At 43.4% G+C, this 13,843-nt stretch overlaps 1 protein-coding gene across 2 annotated transcripts in view; it reads left to right on the forward strand.

Annotated features, from left to right (window-relative positions):
* TECRL (trans-2,3-enoyl-CoA reductase like) overlaps nt 1-13,843 on the forward strand; it is a 58,775-nt gene that overhangs the window by 13,938 nt on the left and 30,994 nt on the right. The window lies entirely within an intron of this gene.

A 13,843-nucleotide genomic window follows, 5' to 3' on the forward strand; every position in this document is an offset into this window, starting at 1 on the left:
TATTAGATAAACTTGAGTAACAATAGACTGCTTCATGGTGGTCATACACTGACCATGTGGACCAGAAAGCTGCTGTAGTGGGGAACATGAGCTCAGAGTGATTAAATAACATCTGGATTTAGGTTAGATATACAGAAGAAATTCTTTCTGGTGAGGGAGGCAAAGCTCTGGCACAGGCTGCCCAGAGGAGCTGTGGAGGTCTTGTCCCTGGAAGGGTTGAAATCCAGGTTGAATGGGGCACTGAGCAACCTGGTCCAGTGGGTGGCATCTTAGATACTGAGCTTTCATTATTTCTACAAAAAAAGGGGTGTGCTCAACTAAAGGCTAGATGCCTTTTACAGGAAAAAAAATAAAAAAGGGTTGTCAGCCACTAATATGCTTGAGTTCAGAGTAGGGTAAGTAGAAAAAGCATTATGCTTCTCCTGTGTCCTTATAACTTTATAAAACACTAAAGCTTAAGGCATCTGTGGTTGCACACGGGTTCAGCTGATGAAGTGAAAGGCTGTTAACCTGACTGCTCCAAAGTTACTTATTTTCCCTCCCTGTAAGGGCCTGTAAAATACAAAATGGCAAAAGTTCAAAAGCCACACCGCTGAATATGAAAAGATCGAGTGCAGAAGTTTTAATATTTCAATAAGAGTATGTCCTCCCATTAGTTTGTCAAATGCAGTGCACTTCTGCCTAGAATCTCTTAAATCAATTGAAACTGGGTTTATATTGATGCAGTTTAAATCAGTGGGAGAACACTGGCACAGAGGTTTATGCCAATATAACTGTAATGAGGTTTTTAATGGATTTGTGCTAAAATGATGTGAGATTGTGCATAAGCCATTTTAATGGCACCTGTTTTGATATTAAGAGGCATCTTACTCCTCTAGTGCCTCCATTGATGTAAGTGCAGCTGAGTATAAAGTAAGACAATAAGCATAGAAGAAAGCACAGCATACATCATGAACCAAACCTCTGTCTGTGCAGTGTGTTACAGCACATGGAAGGGCTGGCAAGTGCCTTCAATGCTTTTTAAATTCTCATTTTTTACGTCAGTTCATCCCATTCCTGGGAGTACACTGTATCAGTGTCCTGTGTCCCTTCTCAGTTCAGCTCATTGCTTTGATCTCTCTTTTCCAGTTCAGCCTGGATGTTGTTGTCTCATGAGGTTCCCCCCCCCCACTCCTCCTTTCCCAGTTGCAAAGATCAAACCTTCACTTTTTTCTCTTTGTGTGGTTAGTGGGATGACAGCTAATAGAATGCAGTTCTCTTAGGCAAGGGCTGAGAAGGGGCTGAAGCTGATCTGTGGCTGCCTTTGGTTAGCATGCTATTTTGTACTGGCTCATGCATTCATTTCTGTCACTTTGTGTGTGCCAGACTCACATGTTCCCCTATAATCTCTCATTAAAACACTCTCCTACGCACACCCCCTTGCAGTCTCCCTGGCCTTGTACATTCTCATTTGATCACCCATGCAATTAAGCTTTCTCCTCAGCTGGTATCTTGTCAGCCCTTCAGTGAGAGGAACCCCTGTGCAGCAATTTCACAAGAGTCATCTCTGTCACTGATCAGGTTTTCCTGCCTGATTCAAGAAAGGAGGAAAGAGACTGAATTATGAATTGCAGCACAAGCTGTTAGTCATTAAAATAAAAGAAATGGGATGCAAGTGGCACTTGCCATCTTACTGATAAGCAGTTTCTAAGTTAGTCAAATATTAGTTTGGATGTGTGTTTACACAAAAGGTAGAATATGGATTTAGAAGTCCAGGAATAAATACTGAAATACTCCTCAGCCCTCATTTCAGCAAAACTGTCTCTTCTGAAAGAGCCCCATAAAGGCCTAACCTTGTGCTTTTTGTGGTGTTGAGTTCAGGGGCACAATCCCAGTTTTATTGCTGGAGATTCAGGGATGTCAGTGGAGAATAACCATTTAAGACAAAGTTCTATTTTCATGGGAATTCAAAGGCTCTGTCCAGACTGAAGCTGTTTTTAATCATCCCCCAGCTGCTGTAGCCACTGCCCATGGGAGGGATGGGCAGCAGCCTCTGGGGTCAGCCCAGCACAGCAGATTTCCTGCTGCAGCCCCCTGCAGCCATCAGCTCCACAGGACGGAGCTTTCTGGAACAGATGTTAGAGCCAGGCTGTCATGCTTAATAGCAAACATCACACCTGCCCACCATGGATCTGTCTAATCCTTTTTAAACCTACTTACAGTTTTTGACCTCAGCAAAATCCTCTGGGAAGGAGTTCCACAGCATAAGCCTGTTGTGGAGAAATGTCTACACTTTTACAGCTTGATGTTTTCTGGCTGAAATTGAGTGGCAGCTGTGTCAGGGTATCACTGGCCACGGTGCTGAGCTGTCTGAGGCACGGTGCCATGCACTAGGAGACTTTACTAGAATTTTCCTCATTCCTTTGGCTAGCTGGCAGAGATGGAACCAAGCCAAAAACTGAGTGTATAAGAAAAAAGTCTCTTGACCCATTTTCTCAGTTGCTTATAATGAGTTAGCTACCTGGCATTTTCTTTATCTATACAGATTATGTTTTTGATGGAGGAAGAAATATTTTGTAGGCTAAACTTCCTGAGCTCTTGTCCTTGGCAATAACTTTTCACCTTTAATTTATTTTTATCTTTTCAAAATGTATTGGACTGCTGGGGGAGGAAATCTTACAGATAGAAAATGAAAAACTGTAATAATAATGCTAATTCAAGTATCACATAACTAAAATAAAATACTCCTAGAACACTATAATATAGTGGTGTCAGTGATCATTAAATATTTTCAAGGTCACTGCATGAAAGTTGCTGAAAAAGCTCTTGAAAGAAGAGGAAGGACTGAAAGGAAATGGGGAAATAAGATCTCAGCAGTGCTGTAACACACTGATAGAAGCAAGCTCCTGCTCAAGGGGGACAGCACAGCTGCAGATACATTTTGAAGCCAGAAGGGTGAGCATGGGAAGGCCAGAAATGGCCCTCTAGGCAGGAGGAGCAGGCAGGGAAAGGAGGAAGCCTGGTGATGGGTGGAAGGAAATAGAGAAGTCCAAGAGAAAACATCATGCCAAGGGCATCCTGGTCCTCAGAGGGAAATATAGTGCTCAGGGAATAAGGAACATCTATGCTAACAGAAGTTATATAGGGCATTTAAAATAAGCAATATCAATGAAAGCAAATCATAAAGACAGGAATTGTCGGTAGATGGCACTCAAGAATAAACAGCATAATTTCTGAACAATATGAAACTTTAGAACCCTGCTATACCATCTTATAACTGCTCCTTACAGGTATTTCTGTAGTGATCCTGGGAGCCATGTTCCCTGGAATGCTGCTGCTATATTCTCTGTTGCTTTTCTCTAGAGAGAGGACAAGGAAAAAGTGTAAATCATTCTTCATGAGGGGACCAATCTCTCTTCCAGCCTCCTCCTTACAGTAGGGCAGTGTGTTAGGAGTCATCTGCCAGGTTTTGCCTACTGCTCTCATCCTGCATGTTTCCCAGAAGCCACAGGAGAACTGGAAGCCCTGCAGATCCCATCACCCATCAGTAGTGTTCAGGCAGTGCTCAGCAGGGAGAGCAGCGTTTTAAAATCAACAGGTCCCTGTTCACCTAGAACCCTGAAACACATCTTCACAACACAGAACAGGGGAAGTCGAGCTGACAGGGTGAAGAGCAAGGAGGAGAATCCCTCATTACTTAAAAATCACAAGGCAGGCTTTGTGAGCACAGGTCAAGGCACAAGAAGTAGTAAAAACAATTATTTAGTGGAGGAAGTCCTCTTTCTTTCCTCCTTTCTAAAAAGGCTGCTAAGGGTTTTCATGCCCTGAATGAGCAACTTTCCTGGTTTTCATGACACCTGAGCAGTCAGGTGCACCTAGCAGCAGGATTTCAATAGCAAGGGCACCAGAAATAACTGGATTTTGCCAGGCTTGAGCTGACACACAAGAGAGAGATGCAGAGCTGTTGCTGGAAAGGATGGCTGTACTGCATCCCGTAATTCCCTTCTGGAGGCTGGCTGTGATGTTAAACTGCCAGGCTCAGAGAGGTGAGGGAGGATGCTGTGGGGATTAGTCATTAAGAGCAGTATCAGGGAGAGCAGTGACTGCTAAGCCAGTCCTTGCCTGGCGGCTCTGTGTAATCAGGACTGTCTGATAACACAGTCTTGCTGAGAACCTGCACTTCCTCTGATTCCTCCACGCTGTCTATTACAGCTGGATTCTCAGGTTGCAGAAAGTTAATGAAATCTGTCAATTTTGATGCCTGGAGAGACTCATGTGCCTGATGAATACATCTGCTGGGGACTCAGAGAAGCTGAATGATGCTATTTATGGCTCAGCAAAGTTGACTTCATAGTCTTGGCCTGTCAATCAGCCATGTGTTTCACAAACCAAAGAGACCCAAATAAGTTATATCTAGGGCACAGAGCCTTCCACAGGGATCTTTCTTCTGTCCTATATTAGGAGATCAGGCTTTGAGAAAGTCAAAATGCTTGAAAGAGGGCAATGATCTGATCCCACCATGAGTCGCCTTGAGCTGGACGCACTCCCTGGACAGAAAGGCAGCTACAAAGTCTATAGCTTTTATCAGATCTCAAACTCCTTCCTCCCTGATTGTGTCCTAAGTAGCTCACACTAGCCCGGAATCCATATATGAAGGAGTTTTCCAGAGGACAGACAATGTCCTGCTGTGCAGTGTCTGATTGCAGAGCTCAGAGGCCCAGCATTACATCCCCAGTATGGATTCTCAGAGCACATTGGGTTGGCAGTCACATCCAGGTATTGTTCTCCATAAATTCTCCCCTCTCTGCATTCATAACAGCTCAACTGGAAACCACACAACGAAGGCAAATGGCTGGGGATGGGCAGTTATTACAAATGGGCCCTAAGAAGGACAGTGATTTCATCAGTGTAAATTGCTCATTCATCTGGGTTGACTTTGTAAATGGAAATTACTAGGTTAGGAGGAAACACGGTATTTATTTCATCCTATATTTATAATTTATTTTTCTTTTGTCTTAGTCACACAGCAGAGATCAATAGGATGGCAGCTCCTGATGAATTTCAGTATCCCTCAAATGACACAATTCTAAGATCTTTTTACTTCTCTATACCTGTCAATACAACCCAGTTTATTAGAAACTCCTTGAATTTCTTGTTTCTGCTACTGTGAGGCTTATATCTTCTGGAATTCTTTACTTTTTGCTCCCCAGCTCTAAGCACAAAGTAAGTAACAGCTCCTGCCACAAAACTCAAACTGGTTGCTACCCTCTTCCTTCCCAGCTCACAATCAGAGATCTCAGCCATGAGTAAATTGCTTCCTGCCTGTGCAGCATTATCAGAGTTCTTGCCTCAGGATGGGGTTTTAGTCACAAAACCAGCCTGTCCAGCAGTTTAATTTCTATCCTGTGCAGGGAGAAGCATCAGGAGGACGACCTCCTCTCAGCTTATTTGTGACATATCTGTGCAAATCTCTCCATACAAAATACAGGAGTCTGTCTGCTGATACAGATTCATGTGACCTGAATTGATGGCTTGGCTGTCAAAATAATTGAATTGAATGGGAATTTTTTTCACTTCTTTGCAACAGCCAGTCAGGAAATGAGAATGGCATCATTGACCTAACACTGTTAAAAGAAAGGAGAAGCCAAACTGAGTTAACCTCATGATTTTAATCTTCAGAGTGAATGAAGGTTTACCTTATACTCAGGCACCACACACCCAACACCCCATTCTGTGTTGGAATTTCAGAGAAAATTATTCTGGAATTGTTCCAAAAGGGACAGACAATGCATGGAGCCCATGGCATATGCCCTCCAGAAGGTTCTGTGCATTTCACAGACACTATTGTGCATCCTGAGCTGTGGTCATAAGCCTCCCATTCAAGCCCAACTCATGTCTATGGTCACTGCCAAGGCCCAGATTTTGCATTTGGACATTTCTAGCTGGGCTGCTGAGATAACCACAGTGAGAGTGAGCACCAGACCAGGCATCTGCAAGCTCATTTCTCTGCTGAGCACTTGAACCTCACTATAAGTTGTGAAGGAAGAGATAGTGCAGCAGTCTGAAAAGCATCTGATCAGGTACCCATGAGGTTTTGCTTTCTGAAATACATACACAGTTGCAAAAATATTTTATTATTTAATTTGGAAACTATGGTGGAGGTTTGGCTCACCAAGCTGATTTAGAAGCAGGGCACAGGGAACTTTACATAAGACTTTCAGAGACAGATGTTTAAAGCATTCTGGTCTTCAAAAGAGAATCATAAAAGCCAGAAAGTCCCCTGGGACTTTTGAAGTCTCCTGATTAGCACTGAAATAAATGTGATGTTTAAGACTTAGGTCTTTAAGACTTGACCAATAGGAGTTATGCTATTGACAGGGGTGAGTTGTGTGCTATACACTTTTTTCCTTTTAAGCTTCATTTTCTCATCTATAAAATAAGAATAATTAACCTGCCTTTCTTCCACCTTGGGATCTTTTGTCTCTTTTGGCTGTGATCCCATAAGAAACACTTGGGACAAAGAAAGACTTAAATATATGTTTAATGACCTATTGAACCAGAGGGAGTAAGGTGTCTAAAACACAAAAGCCAGGATTCATTAAAGCTTTATAGAAATTAGATGACCTTCAGAAAACCAGCAATAATCAGCAATGGAAAAAGTGAAGATCAAATCAAGAAGTTTAATGAAAATTCACATTATTTCTCTTGGTTTTTTTTGACAGCTGCTGCATCTGATGTTATTGCATTTCATTAGCAAGATTACAGATATCATTTCAGATGAGTAACATAATAAAAGAAAAGGCAGAAAATCTATTGAGATGTAGCTTGAAGCAGAACTGTCCCCCCTGCTCTCTGGGATATTGTTCCCAGCTGAGATTTACAGGGCTCCAACAATGCATCACAAATGACATCCTATGTAAACAATTGGAGAACAAATGTGAGATGCTATTTAAATGCCTCATTAAGGGAAGGAAATTTCATAGCTACATTCTTTGCTTTTCTTGATTTTACAGTAGATTTAATTGACAGATCTAGATGAAAAACATCCAAATTTGTTTACCAGAATTGCCTGTTATTATTTACAATGTGTCTTATATTAGTGTCTATGGTGCAACTGAAAAATTATAGTAGGAGGCCCTATGGAAGTAATCCAGACCCCAGGAATATCCAGTCTTGAGGAATTAAAGCCTACCCAACTGTTAACAGAAGATGCCAAAGTAGTTTTGGGTTTAAAACTGCTCCTACACCAATTTAAACTCAGATATTAATGTTTTTTGTCTGAAGAACAAACTCGTTTCCAGTGTTAACCTGGTGTTCACCAGCAGACTCGTGGGCTTTATGTTCGTTCAAGGAACTCAGGATGCTAAAAGTCCCAATGGGCCTTCATCAGTGTGAAAAGAATCTCATGTCCATTAATAAGAGAGATGTCTGTTGGTTAAGGCAGGGTCAGGGTCACCTGAGGCTGTGGATGTGCTCTGCATCTACATCAGGTTTTTCACAGGAGTCCCTGCACTTTTGAACACCTAAGCTGGCACGTGGCTTTACAAAGAGCTGCTTGGAATGGATGTTCATGAAATGTCCCAGGAATTCTTGTGAAAGGCAGGCACTGGATAACAGGGGAGGAAGTGAATCTCCTCACCAGAGTGAGAGGAACCTACCTCCCTGAAAAACCTGTGAGAACAAGAGAAATAAATGACAAGTCCTGTGGTGTCATCTCTGCTAGGCAGGCTAGAGAAGAGGCAGCAGCTTCAGCTTCTAAGTTCAGACTTTCCCCCAGGTCTTCTCTTCCTCATGGATCCCCTGGATGTGCTTTTGCAGCCCTTCCCTTCTGTGGGGCCAAGAGCTGTGCTGTAGCAAGCAGCTGCAATTCCAGGGGTACGGTCAGGTGAGCACAAGAGCAAGGGGGGCTGTTCAGAACCTCATGTGGAAGATCTCACCCTGTGATAGTGGCTTGTTTTGTGTTTGTTTATACACAAGCACTCTCTCATATTGGTAGCCCATTTCTGTCTTTATTTTCTTATTTGTGCATGGTGGGAAAGCAACCCTAAGAACAACCAAAATAAGAAAGCTTTCAAACAAAATTTGGTATTTGCAACTGTTTCAAGTTAATGAAAGCAATGCATCAAAGACAAGAAGGTGAACAAATGATTCACAGGAAAAATAATGTAGCAGAGTTTTGCCTCTTTCTAAATTGTCCCCAATCGCAATGATATTGAATATATTTGCTGTTGAAAATTTCTCACTGCTGAAGCAAATGATGTGTGAGTTGTACTGGAACAATGTATGTTGCTCTGGTTTAAATACATACTAATGGAAGGCAATATTTTTTTTAATGTTCTGCCATTAGACTTCAAGTTCAGAGTGCACAAACAGCCTGGATGAGCTCTGTCTGTCCCATTTACAGAGGGGAGGCAGCAGAGGTGCTCAGAGGCCATGAAGTGTTTGCCATATATATTGGGATGAGACATCATCCCTCAGATATGAGAATGAAAACTCACCAAGCAGTGTCACCACAATCAAATCCCTTATGGGCTGTGTCTGTAAAGCTGTGGAAAAGTACTTTGCTGATCAACTTTTAGGCTGGGAAAGGCCTCTGAGGTCATTGCATCCAACCTTTGACTGATCACCACCTTGTCAGCTAGACCACAGCACTGAGTGCCATGTTCTGTTGTTTCTTGAGCACCTCCAGGGATGGTGACTCCTCCACCTTCCTGGGCAGTCCATTGCAATGTTTAGAACACTTTCCATGAAGGAATTCCTCCTGATGTCCAGCCTGAACCTCCCCAGGCTCAGCTTGAGGATATGTCCTCTCATCTTGGCACTGGCTGCCTTGGGGAAGAGCCTGACCCCCACCTTCCTACCACCTCTTTCAGGGAGTTGTAGAGAGTGATAAGATCCCCTCAAGCTTCACAGCAGTGCTTCTGAGGCACAAAAGCCTTTCCACAGCCTAAATAAAGTGGTGGGATGGGGAAATTAAACCAGCCCTAATGAGCTTCTCCCAGGAAGGACAGTAGAACATGACAGCCTCTGGCTCCCATGCTAGCGTCTGATCTGCTGCCAGAGCAGGGCAGATCTCTGCTGCCTTTTTCTCATTGCTCCTGAAGAAATTACGGTTTAGCCCTGTTCTTAGAGGGGATTAATTTTCAGTGTGGTGAATTTACCAATGAATTTATGAGAAGTTAATTTGTTCTCAGGACGAAATCGTGTCAATTCAAATGTGCTCAGTTAATTGTTGATGGCATTGGTGTGGCCATTAGATACAAAACCCACATTGCTTTGGGGGTCAGTAAGGGAAAGCATCCTGATTAGCTCCGTGGCTGGAGAGAGCAATATCCCTTGGACAGTCAATATTGAAAGAAAATTATACTTAATTAGCATACTTTATTAGCTAATTGACTGTGGAATGCTTTTAAAGAAACAGCTAGAGCCTGGGGTAGGATTCTTCCCAGTACATCAGCAGGGAAGGCACAAATGAGATTTTGAGCCATCTTTCCTGTATCAGCTGTGATTGCTGGACCACTGTGTACTTTCTGATGCTGGAACATAAAACCAGCAGGGGCACAGTCCTGCTGTAGCCTTTGTTGGCACTGAAATGCATTCAGGCAGCGTGCAAACAGCACTGGTTGAAACACTGACCTCACCAGTTCCCTGCTCTCTGTCCCTCTTGCAGCTCTGTGGAGAGCTGCTACCTACATGCACTCAGCAGCAGTGCTGATTGCAGCAGCAGCCACACCAGAGCTTTGTGCAGGGAGGGAGCAGTGATAACAGTGTTATCAGTGCCCTGAAGCACAGCATATCCACAACACTGCAAGGCACAGCACTGTTTGTTCCCCCAGAACCTGGCATGGGATGAGCAGGAACAAAGGTTTTAAAAGGAACATTTTAAGACAGGCCTTAATAGCTGACTGCCTCTGTTTCCTGAGGCCACAAGGATGGACAGATACCTGTGTTTAAATGCTCTGCTTTGCTGCCAGTGAAAACCTTGTCTGGGCTGGCAGCTCCACACCAGCAGAGATAGTTGAGCATTTATGGGTTGAGATAGCGAGTGATTCCATAAACCACCAAATATTAAGCTGTGTTTTTTAGAAATCCCATGCCAAATTCTGGGCAAGAAGATAGAGAAGGATCTTTTTCAGCCCTGAAACACATACTTAGTTGGGTAAATGTGTGTTTCTTAATGTGCAGTTTCTCAGGTTGATGTGAAGGCTTCATTGATAGAGCTTATATTTAGGAAAAGAATCCTGCTCAGATACTCAGAGTCCCTGATACCTGAACAATTATCTTTGTTACCCTTTCCAGACTTGTAGAGATGGGAGACTCAAAGGCAAACACAACTACCAGAATACAGATCCTCACTCGGCATACATTACTCATCTCTCTTTTAACTGGGGCTGGCATTTCAGAGCCAGAACATGACTGTCTGTGACGATGAAGCAAACCCAGCTCTGTCACAGTGCACAGGTGACAGACACAGCCCTCCCTGGCCCAAGGACTGCCCAAACCCACTGGGCAGAGCCCAGCTGCTCTGGCCAGCCCCTGCCACCCTGCAGCGTGTGAGTTTGTCACAGTGAGGACAGCCCTGCAGTGCCACTGCCTCGTGCTGTCCCTGCTCAGCTCCTCCTCACCTCCCTGCTCTGATGAAGGGCAGCCCCCCACAGGAAAGTTCCTTCCAGCTCCAGGCTTGTCAGAGCACCTATTTTCTTGTTTCTTTGTATTCTGGTCTGTGGCTGTTATTAATGGAATAGAAGGTGAGCCTCATTCCCTTTCCCTTCCTTTGCCCACGCACATTAATTTAAATGCAAATTCACTCAGAAAGATCAAAATTAATTATGCTTTCTGCAGGAGGCTACATGGAAAATGGAAATGCACAGGGCTGGCTTTTCCCTTTTCTCCTTGATTTTTTGGAAGTGCAAAGGAAAAACAATGCAGAAAAATATTAACATATGCATCTAAATGTTGCATGCTTGGTTGTTTTTTTTTTTCCCTGATGTTTTTTGCTCATCTGAAATTCCACAGTTGCTTTCATTTGCAAACTGTTTCAGAAGGAATATTGAAAGGTTAATCTCAGTGACATAAATTGACATCCAAATGACAAATAATATTTTGTTTACTACTAATAAGAATCAATCTCCATTAAGGAAAACTATGCTGACTCTTAAGAAATGTGTCCATTATTGCCTGATCAGAATATAGCTGAAGTATGAGACTTTAAATTTTTTTCAGTGGAGGAAAAAAAAAAAGAAGGCATGGGGGGGTTTTAGATTCCTCAACAAGCTCAGGCATTTATAGAAATTTTTTAAATGAAAATGCATTTAAGTAAATTTGTGACTCAAGGTGCAGTGCAGAGTCCCACAGGCTGGAGCTTCACATCTGGGCACAGTCACAGCAGCTGAACTGCTCCCAGGAACCAACATATGGACAAGGCTATCATTTTGGGAAAGAAAGGCAAAATTCTGGCCTTTTTTTTAAGGGGAATGGGTGCAGGAGTTATGTGCATTGTGCTATAGAGACATTGGGTATGCTCTGAGAAACCTTCTGGACCAGTCTCTGTGAGGCTTCAGTGGAGCTGCCAGGGTGACTGGCACATGGCTTTATGAAGAAAAAATAGGTATTCACAGATTTTAAACACTGAAGGCCAATGGGAACAATGAAATGAACAGGTAAAGCAGAAGCATTTAGCCAGATATTCACTGGGCTGGGCTTCACTTGCTCAGTAGTCTGTGGGAAGGGCATGCTGTCCTGCTCTGGGCCAGAGCCTGTCCTTAGCACTTGGCCAGTGTGTCTGGAGACACCAGCTCAGCCAGATCACTGCCTGCTCTCCCCCAGCCAGCACTGTGCTTGTAGCTTGATGAATTCAAGCACTGCAAAAACCAGAGGAAAGAAATGGATGCTTATGATCAAATAGCTAATTTTTCAAATTCCACATGCCATTAAGAAAGTGCTTTTTTGTGTCCCCATAGCAACTAGAGTTCAAGGTGCCTTTGTAAAACACATGGCCAAAGATCTTCCCTGGAAAGCTTACAAGTGAAACAAATCAGAGAGAATATTCAGAGAAAAAAGCTGACAAAGAAAAGGTATTTATCCCCAGCTCTGGAGCCATTAAAACCAACATCCATTTCAGTACTCTGCTGAGATTTTACTGAACACTGGATCTACTCTTTCCACTAACTTCCCACAAAAACATGGATCTAGCTCAAGATCTGCTCCTGCTCTTCAAATATGCTGATACACCTTTCAAAGGTCCTTCTACCAGGAAAACACAGCCTAGCTGAATGATCCTCGATGCAGAAAGTGCCCTCCCAAGGTCAGCCTGTGCCCTAAAGACTTAGCAAGAGGTGGGAGCAGCACACAATTGGCAGCCTGGCCCTTGTGAGCCCTGCTGTGCTCAGTCTGGTGTCAGCTGAGGGGTACCTGGAGGGGCCTGGCCAGAGCTGGGCTCTGCACGAGCCCTGGAAAATAGACCCGGGTGACTGGGCTGGCACTTAGTGTGTCACAGCATCTCTTGGCCTGCAGCCAAGGAGGGCCTTCTGAGAGGGGCCATGAGAAGAGATGCTGTGGCCCTGCTTGCCCCAGGATGCTGCTGAGAGCTGCAATCCTTCAAGAGGGCTGGTGGTGCAGATTGCAGCTCTCAGCAGCTGCCATTTATTACAGGGCAGGCAAGCACAGTAAGTAATCACTTCAGATGCTTTCTCTCTTGATCTTGTGGCCCAGCTTAGTTTTACTGGGGTTTCCTTGGTGTGCTTTGCTTTTCTGCCATCATGCCCAGGAATCACTCGAGTGCAATGTTAGCACAATAAATCACACAGCCCTTTTTTCCAAATAAAAGCAGAAAGCAATAGCTTCCAGTCATTTCAGCATCCTGCTTTTCCTGCTGGCAGCTCAGTGAAGCAGAAGTAGGCAAACTTCAGCCCTGCAAAGGCTGTGGTTGCTGGCATGGTGATGTCTCTATCCTTGTTTTCTCAAAGTGATCCTGGGAACACTCGGACAGGGCAGCTGCAACCAAGGGAGACAACAGCATGGCCACTGTCTGATCACAGACAAGGGACAGCTGTATTTGTTCACTGTTTATTGTCAAGGAAAGACCTCAGAAAGTTTTAAGATAATCTGCCTGTCTCTATAAATCATGCACAAAGCTAGCACACCCACACACACTAAAATGTGAATTTTTCCTAGCAAACTCTTCTTATTGCTACATGGGTACCAAAACTGCCATCTGGTCTAGGTGGTGTAATGCACTGCAGCCATGCTCAGTTCACAGGAGCAGGTGCTGTTACACTTCTCAGCTCATCTGCAACATTTTTGTCATCAGATAAGGGAGGTTGGTGCCGCCGTGGTTCCTTGGAATTTCCACTGTTTCTGCAAATTTAAGCAACATGCTGCTGATGATTGATTATAGTAATTTTGTTGTTCACATCACCCTATTCATATCACAGCAGGTATTGTTTGTAATTATTAAGGCTATTTGTTATTAGAGATGCATGGGTGGTGAAATACAATGAGAAGCAAACAATTTAACTGGTAATAAAATTAGCTGATGATGGAAAGTCAATCTGCTAATTATCTCCAAATTGTGTCTGTCAGTTGTGTTTTGCATTTCTCAGACTCCTCTCTCCCCAGCAGAATAGAATAGCTTTTGTAGGTCTGCATTCTAAGGAACACACTGAATTCCCCAGCAAGAGAGTTTTTCATCATGTTACCTTTGTTCTCATACAGGCTCACAAAATTTCATAAATACTTTGTGACAAATGGGCATTTGATTGTGCAATTTACTGCAGAGCAGACAGTGCACTAATTTCTTTTGTAGAAGATTCTTTATGAAACTTATTAAAAATTAGGTCAATTCCTTCAGTTTCAACTATTGAAA

The sequence above is a fragment of the Melospiza melodia genome, chromosome 5 (genome assembly GCF_035770615.1).
Source record: "Melospiza melodia melodia isolate bMelMel2 chromosome 5, bMelMel2.pri, whole genome shotgun sequence".
In the NCBI taxonomy this organism is placed as follows: domain Eukaryota; kingdom Metazoa; phylum Chordata; class Aves; order Passeriformes; family Passerellidae; genus Melospiza; species Melospiza melodia.